Source organism: Macaca mulatta, chromosome 6, assembly GCF_049350105.2.
Source record: "Macaca mulatta isolate MMU2019108-1 chromosome 6, T2T-MMU8v2.0, whole genome shotgun sequence".
NCBI classification, from domain to species: Eukaryota; Metazoa; Chordata; class Mammalia; order Primates; family Cercopithecidae; genus Macaca; species Macaca mulatta.
Window position 1 is genome coordinate 11,632,201 of NC_133411.1, and position 12,981 is coordinate 11,645,181.

Consider the following 12,981-nt stretch of genomic DNA (forward strand, 5'->3'; position numbering starts at 1 on the left):
ACAAAACAAAAAAAACAACAACAACCAAAAAAACCCTCAGGTGGGGTGAATGAGCCTAATTAATATTCTAGAAACAATTTTGACAAAGGTGGCATTACAGATTGAATTTTGTGTTTCCCCAGAAAAATACATTGAGGTCCCAACCCCCAGTATCTCAGGCAGTGGCCTTATTTGGAAACAGGGTGTTGCAGCTGTAAATAGTTAAGATGAGGTCCTACCAGAGGACAGTGGGCCCCTAATCCGTGATGACTGCTGTCCTTACAGGAAGACGGCCAGATGACGATAGTGACACAGGAAGAATGCCATATAACAGCAACAGAAACAGAGATTAGGGGGATGCAGCTGGAAACCCAGGGATGACGAGGATTGCCAGCAACCCACAGAGGCGAGGATGAGGCAAGGAAGAATTTGCCCTACAGGTTTCAGAGGGGACAGGCCCTATTCACACCTTGATCTTGAACTTCTGGCCTCCAGAACTGTGAGACAGTAAGTTTGCATTGTTTAAGCCCCGATCTGTGGTACTTCATTAGTGCAGCACAAGCAAACTGATAGGGGCGATGTCTGCCCCTTCTTTGCTCTGCCCTCTGCCACCTGCCATGGGCCCCCCATGGCCCCTTCTCAGGTAGTGACCCCCTTCTCCTTGGTGGCACCCTCAATAAACCCCTATCCTGTGTCTGAAAATGGGCAATCACCTTTATGAAAGAAATGAGGCTCCCCGGCCATCTTAGTGGCTGCTCTCGGTTGGAGGTCATCCTGCACCTAAGGCAGGAAGTTGGTGGCCACAAAGAACAAGAAAAAGTTCCTGGAGTCAGTCAACTGTAGGCTCCAACTCGTTATGAAAGGTGGAAAGTACGAGCTGGGGTACAAGCAGACTCTGAAGATGATCAGACAAGGCAAAGTGAAATTGGTCATTCTCATAACTGCCCAGCTATGGAATGTTGGCCAAAATTGGTGTCCATCACTACGGTGGCAATAATATTGAACTGGGCACAGCATGTGGAAAATACTACAGAGTGTGCACAATGGCTATCATTGATCCAGGTGATTCTGACATCATTAGAAGCACGCCAGAACAGATTGGTGAAAAGTAAACCATGCAAAATTTTCCTTTAATAAAATTTGCCCAAGCTTGTTTAAAAAATGAAAGAAAGAAAGGAAGGAAGGAAGGAAGGAGTGAAGTGGGAGTGGGAGTTGGATGCAGGGAATGTGACCCTTGGGTACCCGCTTTGAACAACTCATCAGACCCACTTTTGCCCTTCGAAGGAGGCACCTTGAGAAGCTCCATGCTGTTGTCCATGCAGCTGTTCCTGCTCAAGCCGCAGCTGGGACTTTTATAAGAAACTGCCTTCTAGAGCCAGGTGACAGCCTGCATGAAGAAACCAGGCCCGGTGCAGTGGCTCATGCCTGTAATCCCAGCACTTTGGGAGGCCAAGGTGGGAGGATCACTTGAATCTAGGAGTTTGAGACCAGCCTGGGCAGCATAGCGAGACCTCGTCTCCACAAAAAATAAATAATAAAAAAATTAGCTGGGCATGGTGGCATATGCCTGTAGTCCCAGTTACTTGGGAAACTGAGGTGGGAGGATGGCTTGACCCTGGGAGGTAGAGGCTGTAGTGAGCCGTGATCATGCCACTGCACTCCAGCCTGGGTGACGGATAGAGACCACCATCTCAAAATAAATAAATAAACAAACCAGGAATGTCACTTATTGTCACATTTGGATTGGTTTCTAACATCGTGCTGAGTTTGGTCACCCACCTCAATCACGTGATGTGACTTGAAACCACTTTTGGCTATTTCCAAAAATCAGCTCCGCCCTGGGAGGGGTTAGGGCTGCCCTTTAAGGAAACATTAAAAGCTCAGTATCTTCCTTTGGTGGCTCCCTCAGGGGCGCTGGCTTCTGACTCATCAGAGTCATTTTAGCTCTCTGTGGGTTCAGAAATAGAGGAAACAGAACTTCCTTTTGGTGAACACTTTTGTATTATTTTATTTTTTCACCACGATGCTGAAACTAGCTCATCCTGGGAGAGTCAAAGAAAGCTCGTATGTTTTCCCTGAGCTGGGCTAAATTCCTGTTTCTTCTAATAGGAAGGATCCAAAACTTCCCACGGAGTTTCCCCTCGTCTGCACTGAGTCACATACCTGTGGGCTTCGAGCTCACAGACCTTTTTTAATCAAAGAGAAGATGAAAAAGGCACCTTGCTTCTGTCCCATTTTTAGATCTTTTTTAGCCCCATTTCTTCTCTTTCCTTTCTACATTTTTGGGTTTGTTTGGTTTCATGCCTGAATTAAATGTAACAGGAGGAACAAGTTTTATACCTTGCCTGAAATTATCATTGTCAGAGAAACAAATGCAATCTTTAGTGAGACAAGCAAGGGTGGGAAGAAGACGCTTGGGTTGCAGGCAAGCACAGTTCCTAAAGCTTTTTGCATTGAGTAGCTGTGGGGTCCAGGGCCCCATTTCTCTGAACCTCACTTCCTCATGAGCAAATAGAGGCTTCAGGCTGTAGTAGGTTGTCTCAAACTAGGGACTTATATTCAACAAGCCTGCACCTTTTTCAAATGTAGATTCTGATCCTTAGGTTCTGGGTGGGACCTGAGATCCTGCACCTCTAACAAGCTCCCAGATGACAAGCATCCAAGGATCACACTTTTCCTAGCTCTGGATCACACTTTTCCTAGCTCCTAGTAGAATCTCAGGCTCATCCAAGCCTTTTGAGCCAGAATTCAGATTTTCACAAGCGCCCCGATTCGTTTAGATGCGCGTTACGGTGTGAGAATCCTGCACTGGATCACTGAAGGAGGTCCCAGCTGCACCGGGGGAGCCAGGAACCGCGGAGGCACGAGCCCATCCTGGAGACCCCGATTTAGTTGGTGGGGAGGGCCTGGACATCGACTGCTGCCTGTTTACTGGCAGCAAGGGCCCTGAGGGCCAGTGGTTCTTGATTTTGCTGCCTATTAACATCGCCTGGGGAGCCGTGAAAGGCAGCAAGATCGGGAACCACTAGACTGCGCAGTCCTCAGGTTCTAATCCATGATGTCATTGGTTTTATCAGGGCAATTTTTCCTGGCCACATTAGGCAGGAAAAGTGCCTGTGCATCTCAGAAGTGTCTATGGAACGCTACTACTGAACTTCCCAGCACGCTCAAAATAGGACCTGGTTTATATCAAAGGGCCAGCTCCTGGCACCATCGTGAAACACACACACACTGTCTTCTACCCAGGGTTCTCTTCAGCCCATAGGTGTCCTATGGCCCCTGCTCTGTGCTCCAGCCTAACATCAGGAAACCCATGAATGGGAGAAAATCTCATGTCACCTGTTTACAGGTGAGTGAACATTTAAGTCAATGGGTTGCCCTCCCCCAGGGAGCTCTAATTGTAGAATTTAAGAGGGCAGAGTGAAGCCAGTGGGCTCTGGAGTCCTGCCAGGTTTGAGTCACAGTTTGGCCATGTGTGAGTCCCTCTCATTACCCCACAAGAGCCCGGCGTCCTGATGCACAACACCCACCACCCGGCTTAGGGAGGGCTGACAGAGTGAATTACTGACAGAGGACGGCCCTTGGTCGTTTCTGCTTCCTTCACTTTCCCATCACTGCCTTAGAATCTGGAGAGACTCCCGCTGGCTTCACCTGGACAGGCATCCCGGCACGCAAGCAAGGATTGCTTCCACCAATTTTCTGCGACAGAAACAAGGGTTCGGTTGATTCCTGACAGCACATGCGTGTGGGGATGCACGTGGGGGTGCAGGGCTGGACTTGGGAGATGCTTCAGCTGATAGCACACTTTTTCTTTGGGGAGTTTTCTTCCTGCTGTTATAACACCTGTCTCCAAACAAAACCTTCATTGGTCAACAGTGAATCATTCATTTATTCTGTGCATAGACCTATGGTGTGAGATGCATTTGGAAACATTGAGAACAGCGGTTCCCAACCTCCGTGCTTGAAGTAATGTCCGAGGACATTTTTACTTGTCACAACCGGGGCAGGGAGCTGTTGCTGGCATCTAGTGGGTGAGGTCCAGGGACGCTGCTAAACATCCTGCAGGGCAGAGGCTGGCACCACTACAGAGAATGATCCAGTGCAACAGATCGCTGGTGCTGAGAATCCCACTTCAGACCCAGGGCAAGACTGATTGGATGTGTTCATTTATATCTGCTCTTGTAGTCATTCAGTCAAGAAATGAGCACCTTGAATGACTATTAAATCAAGACAGGTTGGGTGCGGTGGCTCACACCTGTAATCCCAGCACTTTGGGAGGCCGAGGCAGGCAGATCACTTGAGGTTAGGAGTTTGAGACCACCCTGGCCAACATGACGAAACCCCATCTCTATTACAAATACAAAAATTAGCTGGGCATGGTGGTGCACGCTTGTGATACCAGTTAATTGGAAGGCTGGGGCATGAGAATCGCTTGAATCTGGGAGGAAGAGGTTGCAGTGAGCAGAGATTGCACCGCTGTACTCCAGGGTAACAGAGCAAAACTGTCTCAAAAAAAAAAAAAACAAGACATCTCTGAGACTCCACAGGTCAATGAACAGAGGGGCAGTGGGGCTGCCCACCGCTCATGTGGGAGGCGTGGGCAATGCCTAGGTTGACCAGCTACCCATGGTCTGAGGCAGTAGTCTCAGGGCAGGGTGTGCACATCCCCAGGCAGGGCGGCACTCACTTATGGTACAGAAGGAATCTTAAAGCTTCCCCTACTCAGGAATGAATGAGCTCTAGACCCTGCCATCGCCTCTGCTCAATACTCACCCACTCCAGGCTTCAAAAGGAGGCTGCCCACATGGACAGCTCGGAGAAACTCCAGGGCACGTGGTTGATGGAGAAGCCAGATGCAGAGCGGTGCACTTGGGGGTGCAGTTCAGGAAGCCGTGGGGTGGGTATGAGGGTGTAGTGTAGTGTATCAGTGCAAGGATACCCCGAGACTGGGGGTGACATTGACTCCACAGGCATAGGAAGGGGCTTGGAAACAGACTGAACTCAGAGCATACATATCACAGGGGGAGGGTCTGGGGGCTTGGGGTTGGGGGAAGCTGCCTCCATTGCTGAGGGCCCCACCTCATGGTTCATCCCTGGCAGGCCTGCAGATCCCCCTATACCCTCTCCCTGAAGATGGCCCATCTGTGCCTGGACAGGTTGGCATGTGTATTAGATTCTTAGGGCTGCCACAGCAAAGAACCACAGACTGAGGGGCTTAAATAACACAAGTATATTTTCTCACAGTCTAGGAGGCTGGAAGTACAAGGAGCTCAGGGTGTCAGCAGGGCTGGTTTCTCCTGAGGCCCCTCTCCTTGGCTTCCAGGTGGCCGCCTTCCCATGGTATCCTCACATGGCCTCTCCTCTGATGCCCCATCCTCTTCTTAGAAGGATACAGTCCTATTGGATTAGGGTCTGCCCTAAATACCTCATTAGAATGTAATTACCTCTTTAAAGACCTTAACTCCAAATATAGTTTTATTCCGGGGTTCTGGGGGTTAGGGCGGCAACATGTTGATTTTGGGGGACACACTTCATCCCATAACAGTGTGGGCTGCCATTCTCCACTGGTGCTCTATCCTGGAGACACACCCCCTAGGGAGTTTCGTACAACATGCAGGTCATCTAGTTAAATTTGATTAAATTGTATTTCAAATGCTGCATGAGATACACTTACACAAAAAATTATTTATCATTGATCTGAAATTTGCATTTAATCCAGCATTCTATATTTCTAGCTGCTTAGTCTGGCACCCCTACCCACTGGGAAACCTCCTACCCATAGCTTCTCACCTGGGCTGCCTGGGTCTGGGACCGGCACAGAAAGGTGGAGGGTGGAATTGGTGCCTGGAGGAGCAGCTGGTGTCTGGGAATCCCTCAAGGGCCCTGGCCTTGTGGCTCTCTCAGGACAACCTGAGATGCTGGGGTGGCCTGTGGTTTGATGGAAACCACAGCATCTGTTTAGGCGAATCTTAGAGGTACTGCCCGTTTCTCTTCCAGTTTTCACATCTCTGTAGAATGGGAAATGTCATACAAAATTGGACCATACACAAATGATCCAATTTCCAGTTGCAGAAAACACATGACATCATACACATCATGATGATGAAAATATGGGTGCCCAATCCCTTATCCACAATTCTGAAATCCAAAACGCTCTGGGAACATTTTTTGTGTGTAAATTTGGAGACAAAACCCATTTAGGGATAAAATTGATTTGAATGGACTTGGGACTATTTATAGATTTTCTGTATCCATTGGTGAGAATAGTGATACTGTGTTTTCTGGGGGGCACTGCCCAGACATGTAGGGGGTTGTAGGAGATTGGTCAGGTGGTGGGAAAAATTGTAGAAAGATGCAAACCTTCCTGGAAAGCCTGGAGGTTTTACAAAAGCTTCAGAAAAGGATTTGGGCTGAAGGCAGCCAGATTCTCTTTTCTGGTACCTGAAAGCTTAGGTTAGATAACAAGGGGATATAAAGAAACTGATCTAGATAAGTTAATTTACTTAGGCCTTGGAACCTGGCCTTTAATCATCTGTGCGCAGGACTGCTCTCTCTAGGGGAGCAACCATGATAATTACCCACAAGTGTGTTGACTCGAGGCCTTTGTCATTAAATCTGTACTAAATAAATGCCCGAAGCACCAGCTTGTCAGGGCCACAGATGCTGACTCTTTACAGCACCCTCCTCGGTGTCTGCGAGTGGTCCAGTCCCCTAGCCCACTCTTTCACTGGATACCTGTGTCTGAGTGCATGTGTTCATCTGTCATTCGGGCAGGATCTGCGGGTCGGACCCAGCAGCAGGTGGTAAGTGATATTCAGGATATGCCCTGTATTACCAGCCTACAGCTCCCCAAACTCAAATGCCAAAAACCCACAGCTTTCTGGATAAGGGATTGTGCAGCTACAACAGCAGACAGGCACCGAGCTATTAAACCGTGGGAGGCACAATGCTAAGTGCTTTAGGTTTCTTATCTCTTTAATCCTCATAATCTGTGAAATGGATACTTTTATTTGCATTTTTGGTAAGTTATTTTTGTGTTGAAGTATGACATGCCCACAGAAAAGCCCACGAATCAGGTACCCAGCTGGAAGAATTATTAGAAAGTGAGCCTGCGCCCATAACGCCACTCAGCGCCATCTCTCAGCAGCGCCCCAGAGGCTCCCACCACAGGCCGCCACCATTACCTCCCAGATTCTCACTTTCATCACCAAAGATTCATTCCGCCTAGAAAAAAAAAAATGCTGTCATTTATTGAGCAGTTAGTATGTCCCAGGAACTTTTATTATTTCTCACATTGACTCTATCAGGGTGAGTACTCCTTTTTTTTGAGATGTAGTTTTGCTCTTGTCACCCAGGCTGGAGTACACTGGCATGATCTTGGCTCACTGCAACTTCTGTCTCCTGGGTTCAAGTGATTATCCTGCCTCAGCCTCCCCAGTAGCTGGGATTACAGGCACATGACAGCACACCCGGTGAATTTTTTTTTTTTTTTTTTTTTGAGATGAAATCTCACTCTTCACTCTGTCATCCAGGCTAGAGTGCAGTGGCGTGATCTCGGCTCACTGCAACCTCCGCCTCCTGGGTTCAAGTCATTCTCCTGCTGCAGCCTCCAAAGTAGCTGGGACTACAGGAGTGTGCCATCATGCCTGGCTAAGTTTTTGTATTTTTTTTTTTTAATTTTTAGTAGAGACAGGGTTTTACCACGTTGACTAGGCTGGTCTCAAACTCCTGATCTCAGGTGATCCACCTGCCTCAGCCTCTCAAAGTGCTGAGATTACAGGTGTGAGCCACCATGCCCGGCTAGGGTGAGTATTCTTATTATTTCATTTTACAAGCAAAAGGAAGCCAGAGCTGAGAGATGTTATATCGTGTTCTATTCTATATCATATTATGCATCATATCATGTTATGTATCATAACCTCAGCTCAGTGAATTCTCACAAACAGAACACGCTTTTCTAACTAGCACCCAGATTGAGGAACAGAATGTTAGAAGCAGGAGAGAAACTGCCCCCTCAATCCCACAGCCCCCCAAGTTGCTACCCACTCCCAAAGGTAAGCCCTGTTCTGACTCCTGACACCTTTTGCCTGTTTTTGAACTGCCTGTCAATGGAACAAAATTGTCTCTTCTTTTTGGTGCCTGATTTTCTCTCAGCATGAGGCCCATTAAGCCCATCCACATTGCCACGTGAGGCTGCAGTTTGCTCTTTTCTAGTGCTGAGTAGAATCCCGCCATTTGAACACACCTCTATTTATTCACCCATTTTCCCCTTGGAGGATGGAGGTTAGAAATGTTTTCAGTTTTTAGCAATCACCAGCAGTGCTGCTCTCTAAATTCTTGCGTGTTTTTTGGTGGACATGCACACATTTCTGTTTAGTGTATGTCTTGGGGTGAATTGGGGGCATCACAATAGTGTGTGTGTGTGTGTGTTTAGCTTTTCAAAAACTTCCAAACTGGCCGGGCATGGTGGCTCATCCCTGTAATCCCAGCACTTTGGGAGGCCGAGGTGGGCAGATCACTTGAGGCCAGGTGTTCAAGACCAGCCTGGCCAACATGGTGAAACCCCATCTCTAACAAAAATACAAAAAAAATTAGCCAGGTATGGTGGTGCATGCCTCTAATCCCAGCCACTCAGGAGGCCAAGGAAGGAGAATCACTTGAACCTGGGAGGAGGAGGTTGCAGTGAGCAGGGATCATGCCACTGCACTCTAGCCTGGGTGGCAGAGTGAGACTCCATCTCAAAACAAACAAACAGGCCATGTGAAGATGAAGGCAAAGATCAGGGTGATGTCTCTACAAACCAAGGAACCCCAAGTTTTGCCTGCCAACACCAGAAGTTAGAGGAGAGGCCTGGCAGATTTGCTCTCACAGTCTCAGTAGGAATTAACCCTGTGGACACCTTGCTCTTGCACTTCCAGCCTGCAGAGCTCTGAGGCGAGGCACTTCTGTGGTTTAAGCCCCTCTGCTCGTGACACTTTGTTACTGCAGCCCCAGCATACTCCTCCACAGAGTGATGCTTCGTGTTTAAAAATACCTTTGCTCTGTAAAGAACACTCATCTGGCTGGGCATGGTGGCTCATGCCTGTAATCCTAGCACTTTGGGAGGCTGAGACAGGCAGATCACCTGAGGTCAGGAATTTGAGACCAGCTTGGCCAACATGGTGAAACCCCATCTCTACTAAAAATAAAATTAAAAAATTAGCAGGGCGTAGTGGCAGGCACCTGTAATCCCAGCTACTCGGGAGGCTGAGGCATGAGAATTGCTTGAACCCAGGGGGCGAGGTTGCAGTGAGCCGAGATCGCACCACTGCACTCCGGCCTGGGGGACAGAGCAAGACTCTGTCTCAAAAAAACAAACAGATAAACAAACAAACAAAAACCACTCATCCTAGTGTTCCTTGAGGTGGTCTGATTAGCAGCTGATGTGTTTACAACAGCTTTCCCTTTTCAAATGTGATTCCAGAAGCCATCAGATGCACGAATTGTTGTATGTCTGAATGCTTGAAGTGAAGGTTGATGGAAGCTGGCTGATTCTGGTCTACATGTGTGGCTGGGCTGACAAACAGGCATCCACCCACTTGGGTTGGATCCCAGGAGCAGCCTCAGGAATTGAGATTACTGCATCTGCCTCCATGGTCTTTATCTTCCAGGCCTCCCTCTCCCCGTCATGGCTCAGGCGGGGACCACGGCAGAGGGCGGGCCACGCCATCTTTCAAGGGCAGCTGGACCCCTGCTGGCAGCCGGACAAACCCTATTTGGCCAGGTGCAGTGGCACATGCCTGTAATCCCAGCACTTTGGGAGGCCGAAGCGGGTGGATCACCTGAGGTCAGGAGTTCAAGACCAGCCTGGCCAACATGGTGAAATCCCATCTCTACTAAAAATACAAAAATTAGCCAGGCATGGTGGTGCATGCCTGTGGTTCCAGCCACTCGGCAGACTCTATCTCAGAAATAAAGAGCCCTCTTCTTCCTGGGCAGAGAGTTTCTCTGTTCTGGATGTCGCCCGGCAGCCCGGCCCCAAGGTCATCTCTTTGGATGGGTGAGGGGAGGAAGGGTCTCCTCCAGCTGGAAACATCGAATCAGGACTATTGCTTCCTAAGAGCACGTGGCCCAGAACTGGGCTAAAAATAGTACAATTTTTAAAAATTACACTAAGCTTTGATTTCAGAGTGTGTTGGTCTCCTGGGACTGCTGTAACTGAGTGCCACAAACTGGGTGGCTTAAGACAACACACATTTATTCACTCATAGTTCTAACAGAACCACGTATCTCTGCCTTTCAATGGTAGATTCAAAACACACAATGATGGTGCTGTGATTGCAAAAATTAGCCAAGTGTGGTGGCGTGCACCTATAGTCCCAGCTACTTGGGAGGCTGAGGTGGGAGGATCACTTGAGCCCAGGAGGTTGAGGCTGCAGTGAGCTATGATCATGCTACTGCACCCCAGCCTGGGCAACAGAGTGAAAGAGATCCTGTCTCAAAAAAACCAAACCAAACCAAACAAATTTGAAAGCCACTGTCCTATGTGGAAGAATTTGGAAGTCAATGATAACACAGGGAGGTAGTAATTATTTTCCAGGTTTCAGACGTTCTGGTGGGTCCCGAGAGGAGAGATGCTGTGGTGGTGTGAGGTCCAGGAGGACTCTGGGCTGGGTTGAATTGGGGTTGTACCACTTTCCTCAGGAGGTCATTGTGAGGACGACTCCATTGCCTGGGCCTCCACTTTTTCATCTGTAAAATGGGCTAAATATCTACCTTGATGGGGAGGAGGAGGATGAAATATCTCCTCACATTTATTGAATGCTGCCTATTCTAGGATTTGTTCTGAGTCTTTTATGTGTATTACATCAGTCTTTCTTCACAATACCCCTCTGGTTAAGTGCGAGTACCATTAGATTTATCAGTACAGGTAAGGACACTAAGGCACGTAGAGGTGAAGTCGCCTGCCCAAGTGAGTTGATGTCAGTGAAAATCTGTATCATGCCAAATACTGTGTCTGGCACATAGCAAGCACAGAGCGAATTTTAAGTTTCTTACCCTTAATTTTGTTTCAATCACTTTAAAGGATCCTCAGATATAGGCAGACGAACAAGCTGGTGGAAGATGTGTGAGAAGCACGCTTCAAACTGCCAGGAAGCCGGCTTCTATGGAGTCCCAAAGTGTGAAATTAGCTCCTCTTCTGGGAGGGTCCCTGGAAACAGTGGCTGCTCCCTGCAGGAGGCAGAGTCCCTGCAAGCCCTACTCTTCAGCATCAGAGGAACTGCAAGGGGAGTCAAAGAAAGGGGACCCTCCCTTCCAGCCCTTAGGGGAAGAGTCGTCGATGGCTCCAGGGAGGAAAGAGAATGATGGGTCTGGCTCACAGTAAACTACCTTATTGCTGGTTTTTAAAGATGAGAGGCACAGGAACCCCCAGACCTACTCCACACCCTGCAATACAGATCAGCTTCGAAGGGTCTCCACCTCCCCTGCCCACGATGGCCAGCCCCACTCCTCCAGGAGAGTCTGTGGCCCCCACTCTCTGGAGGCCAAGGGAGAATACAGCTGCATCTTCCTGGGGGAGATCAGACAAGTAATTAGACCAAACTGCAAGAGGCAGGTGCGTCATTGCTTCTCAGAAATGATAAACAGAGCACAAAGAGAGAATTGCATCACTTCTTCCCGGGGCGCTGGGACATTTGCTCTCAGAGTCCAAGCTGGGCCACATTTAAATCAGAGGGGGGCTATGGACTGATTCTCTGCTGAGTGCAGAAATGTTTCATCAGCAATTAGTGTGAGCACTCTGAAAGGAAGCTAAATGTTCTCCTTGCCTTGTTCCCACGTTTGCTCGTTCCAAGTCGTGTCTTTATACTATCTTAACTATATAATGTCATTGATGCCATATTTTAAAATAGTTGTCTTTTTATAGAATCCATGACTTGGTTTGACTTCATTAACAAAACTTAGTAATTTACCTTGCACAGAGCCTGCCCATACTGGACATGAAATTAGTATTTGCAGAATAAAAAGATGTTGATGACAATAATAATATACATAATTACATAATAGTTTTAAAGTCAAAGCTAACCTGCTGGGACCGTCTCTTCTGCCTCCTGTCTGAAGAGGGCTGCCTCCGCAGTGAGCCTGGACCTGGACTACTGCACCCATGACCTTGCGGACATCAGGCCAGGAGCAGGTGGAGGCGGTTGGCGGAGGACGCGGTAGAGGAGGAGAGGCCAGGAGCTCCCTGAGCCCGTGCTCCCAAGGAAGGAAGTCCATCAGAAAATCGCAGAGGGCCTGGGACCCAGGGTCCCCCATCCCTCTCCCCACCCACTCCAGCAGAGATTTTTTCCCGCCGAGCACCTGTGTTTTTGTTTGTTCGTTTGGTTGTTTTTATTATACTTTAAGTTCTAGGGTGTATGTGCACAAGGTGCAGGTTTGTTACATACGCTATAAGGCACCTGTGTTTTAAAGTGTCCAGGTGGTCTCCAGCCGCCCGCTCCAGCACTCGCAGGTTTGGAGTCCAGGGTCCCCAGGCTGTGGGATGGCAGTGAGCACACTGGCCTCCTGAAGTAGTGGGCAGGGCAGAGGATCCCAGGCCAGACTGCTCAGAGCACGTCTGCCAGCTAGGGGTGACATTCCTGTCCTGGCTGTGACTGTCCCCTCAGCTTCCGCCTTATTCACCACTGATGGGAGGCCAAGGTGGAGTCGGGAGAGCTCTACCCGTGACTCTGCTCCAAGAGGCTCCGCCTCTGTGTGCACCCAGAAGGCCCACGGGGGAGATGTTGTAGCCTGCAAAGCGCTACTGCCTACACGACTGCACAGCCAGCTCCACAGGCTCCTTGGAAATGAGAGTGGGAGCAAAGATGAGGGCTACACGGCCAGGTGAACACCTGGGAGCAGTCTGTGTCCATCTCCAAGTTCTATTCGTTTGCTAAGGCTGCCTAAGAAAGTGCCACATACTGGGACGCTTATAGCACACATGTGACTTTCTCACCGTCCTGGAGACTGGACGTCCAAGGTGCG

The 12,981-nt window shown here is 48.8% G+C and overlaps 1 long non-coding RNA gene across 1 annotated transcript; it reads right to left on the reverse strand.

Moving 5' to 3' along the window:
- Positions 1 to 5,429: 5,429 nt before the first annotated feature.
- LOC106998652 (uncharacterized) lies at positions 5,430 to 12,643 on the reverse strand. The gene is made up of 4 exons (XR_001445170.3): positions 12,417 to 12,643; positions 11,017 to 12,318; positions 7,164 to 7,203; positions 5,430 to 5,987 (listed from the first exon to the last, which is right to left on the reverse strand). It is a non-coding gene; the product is annotated as an uncharacterized LOC106998652 (long non-coding RNA).
- Between the last annotated feature and the right edge of the window lie 338 nt (positions 12,644 to 12,981).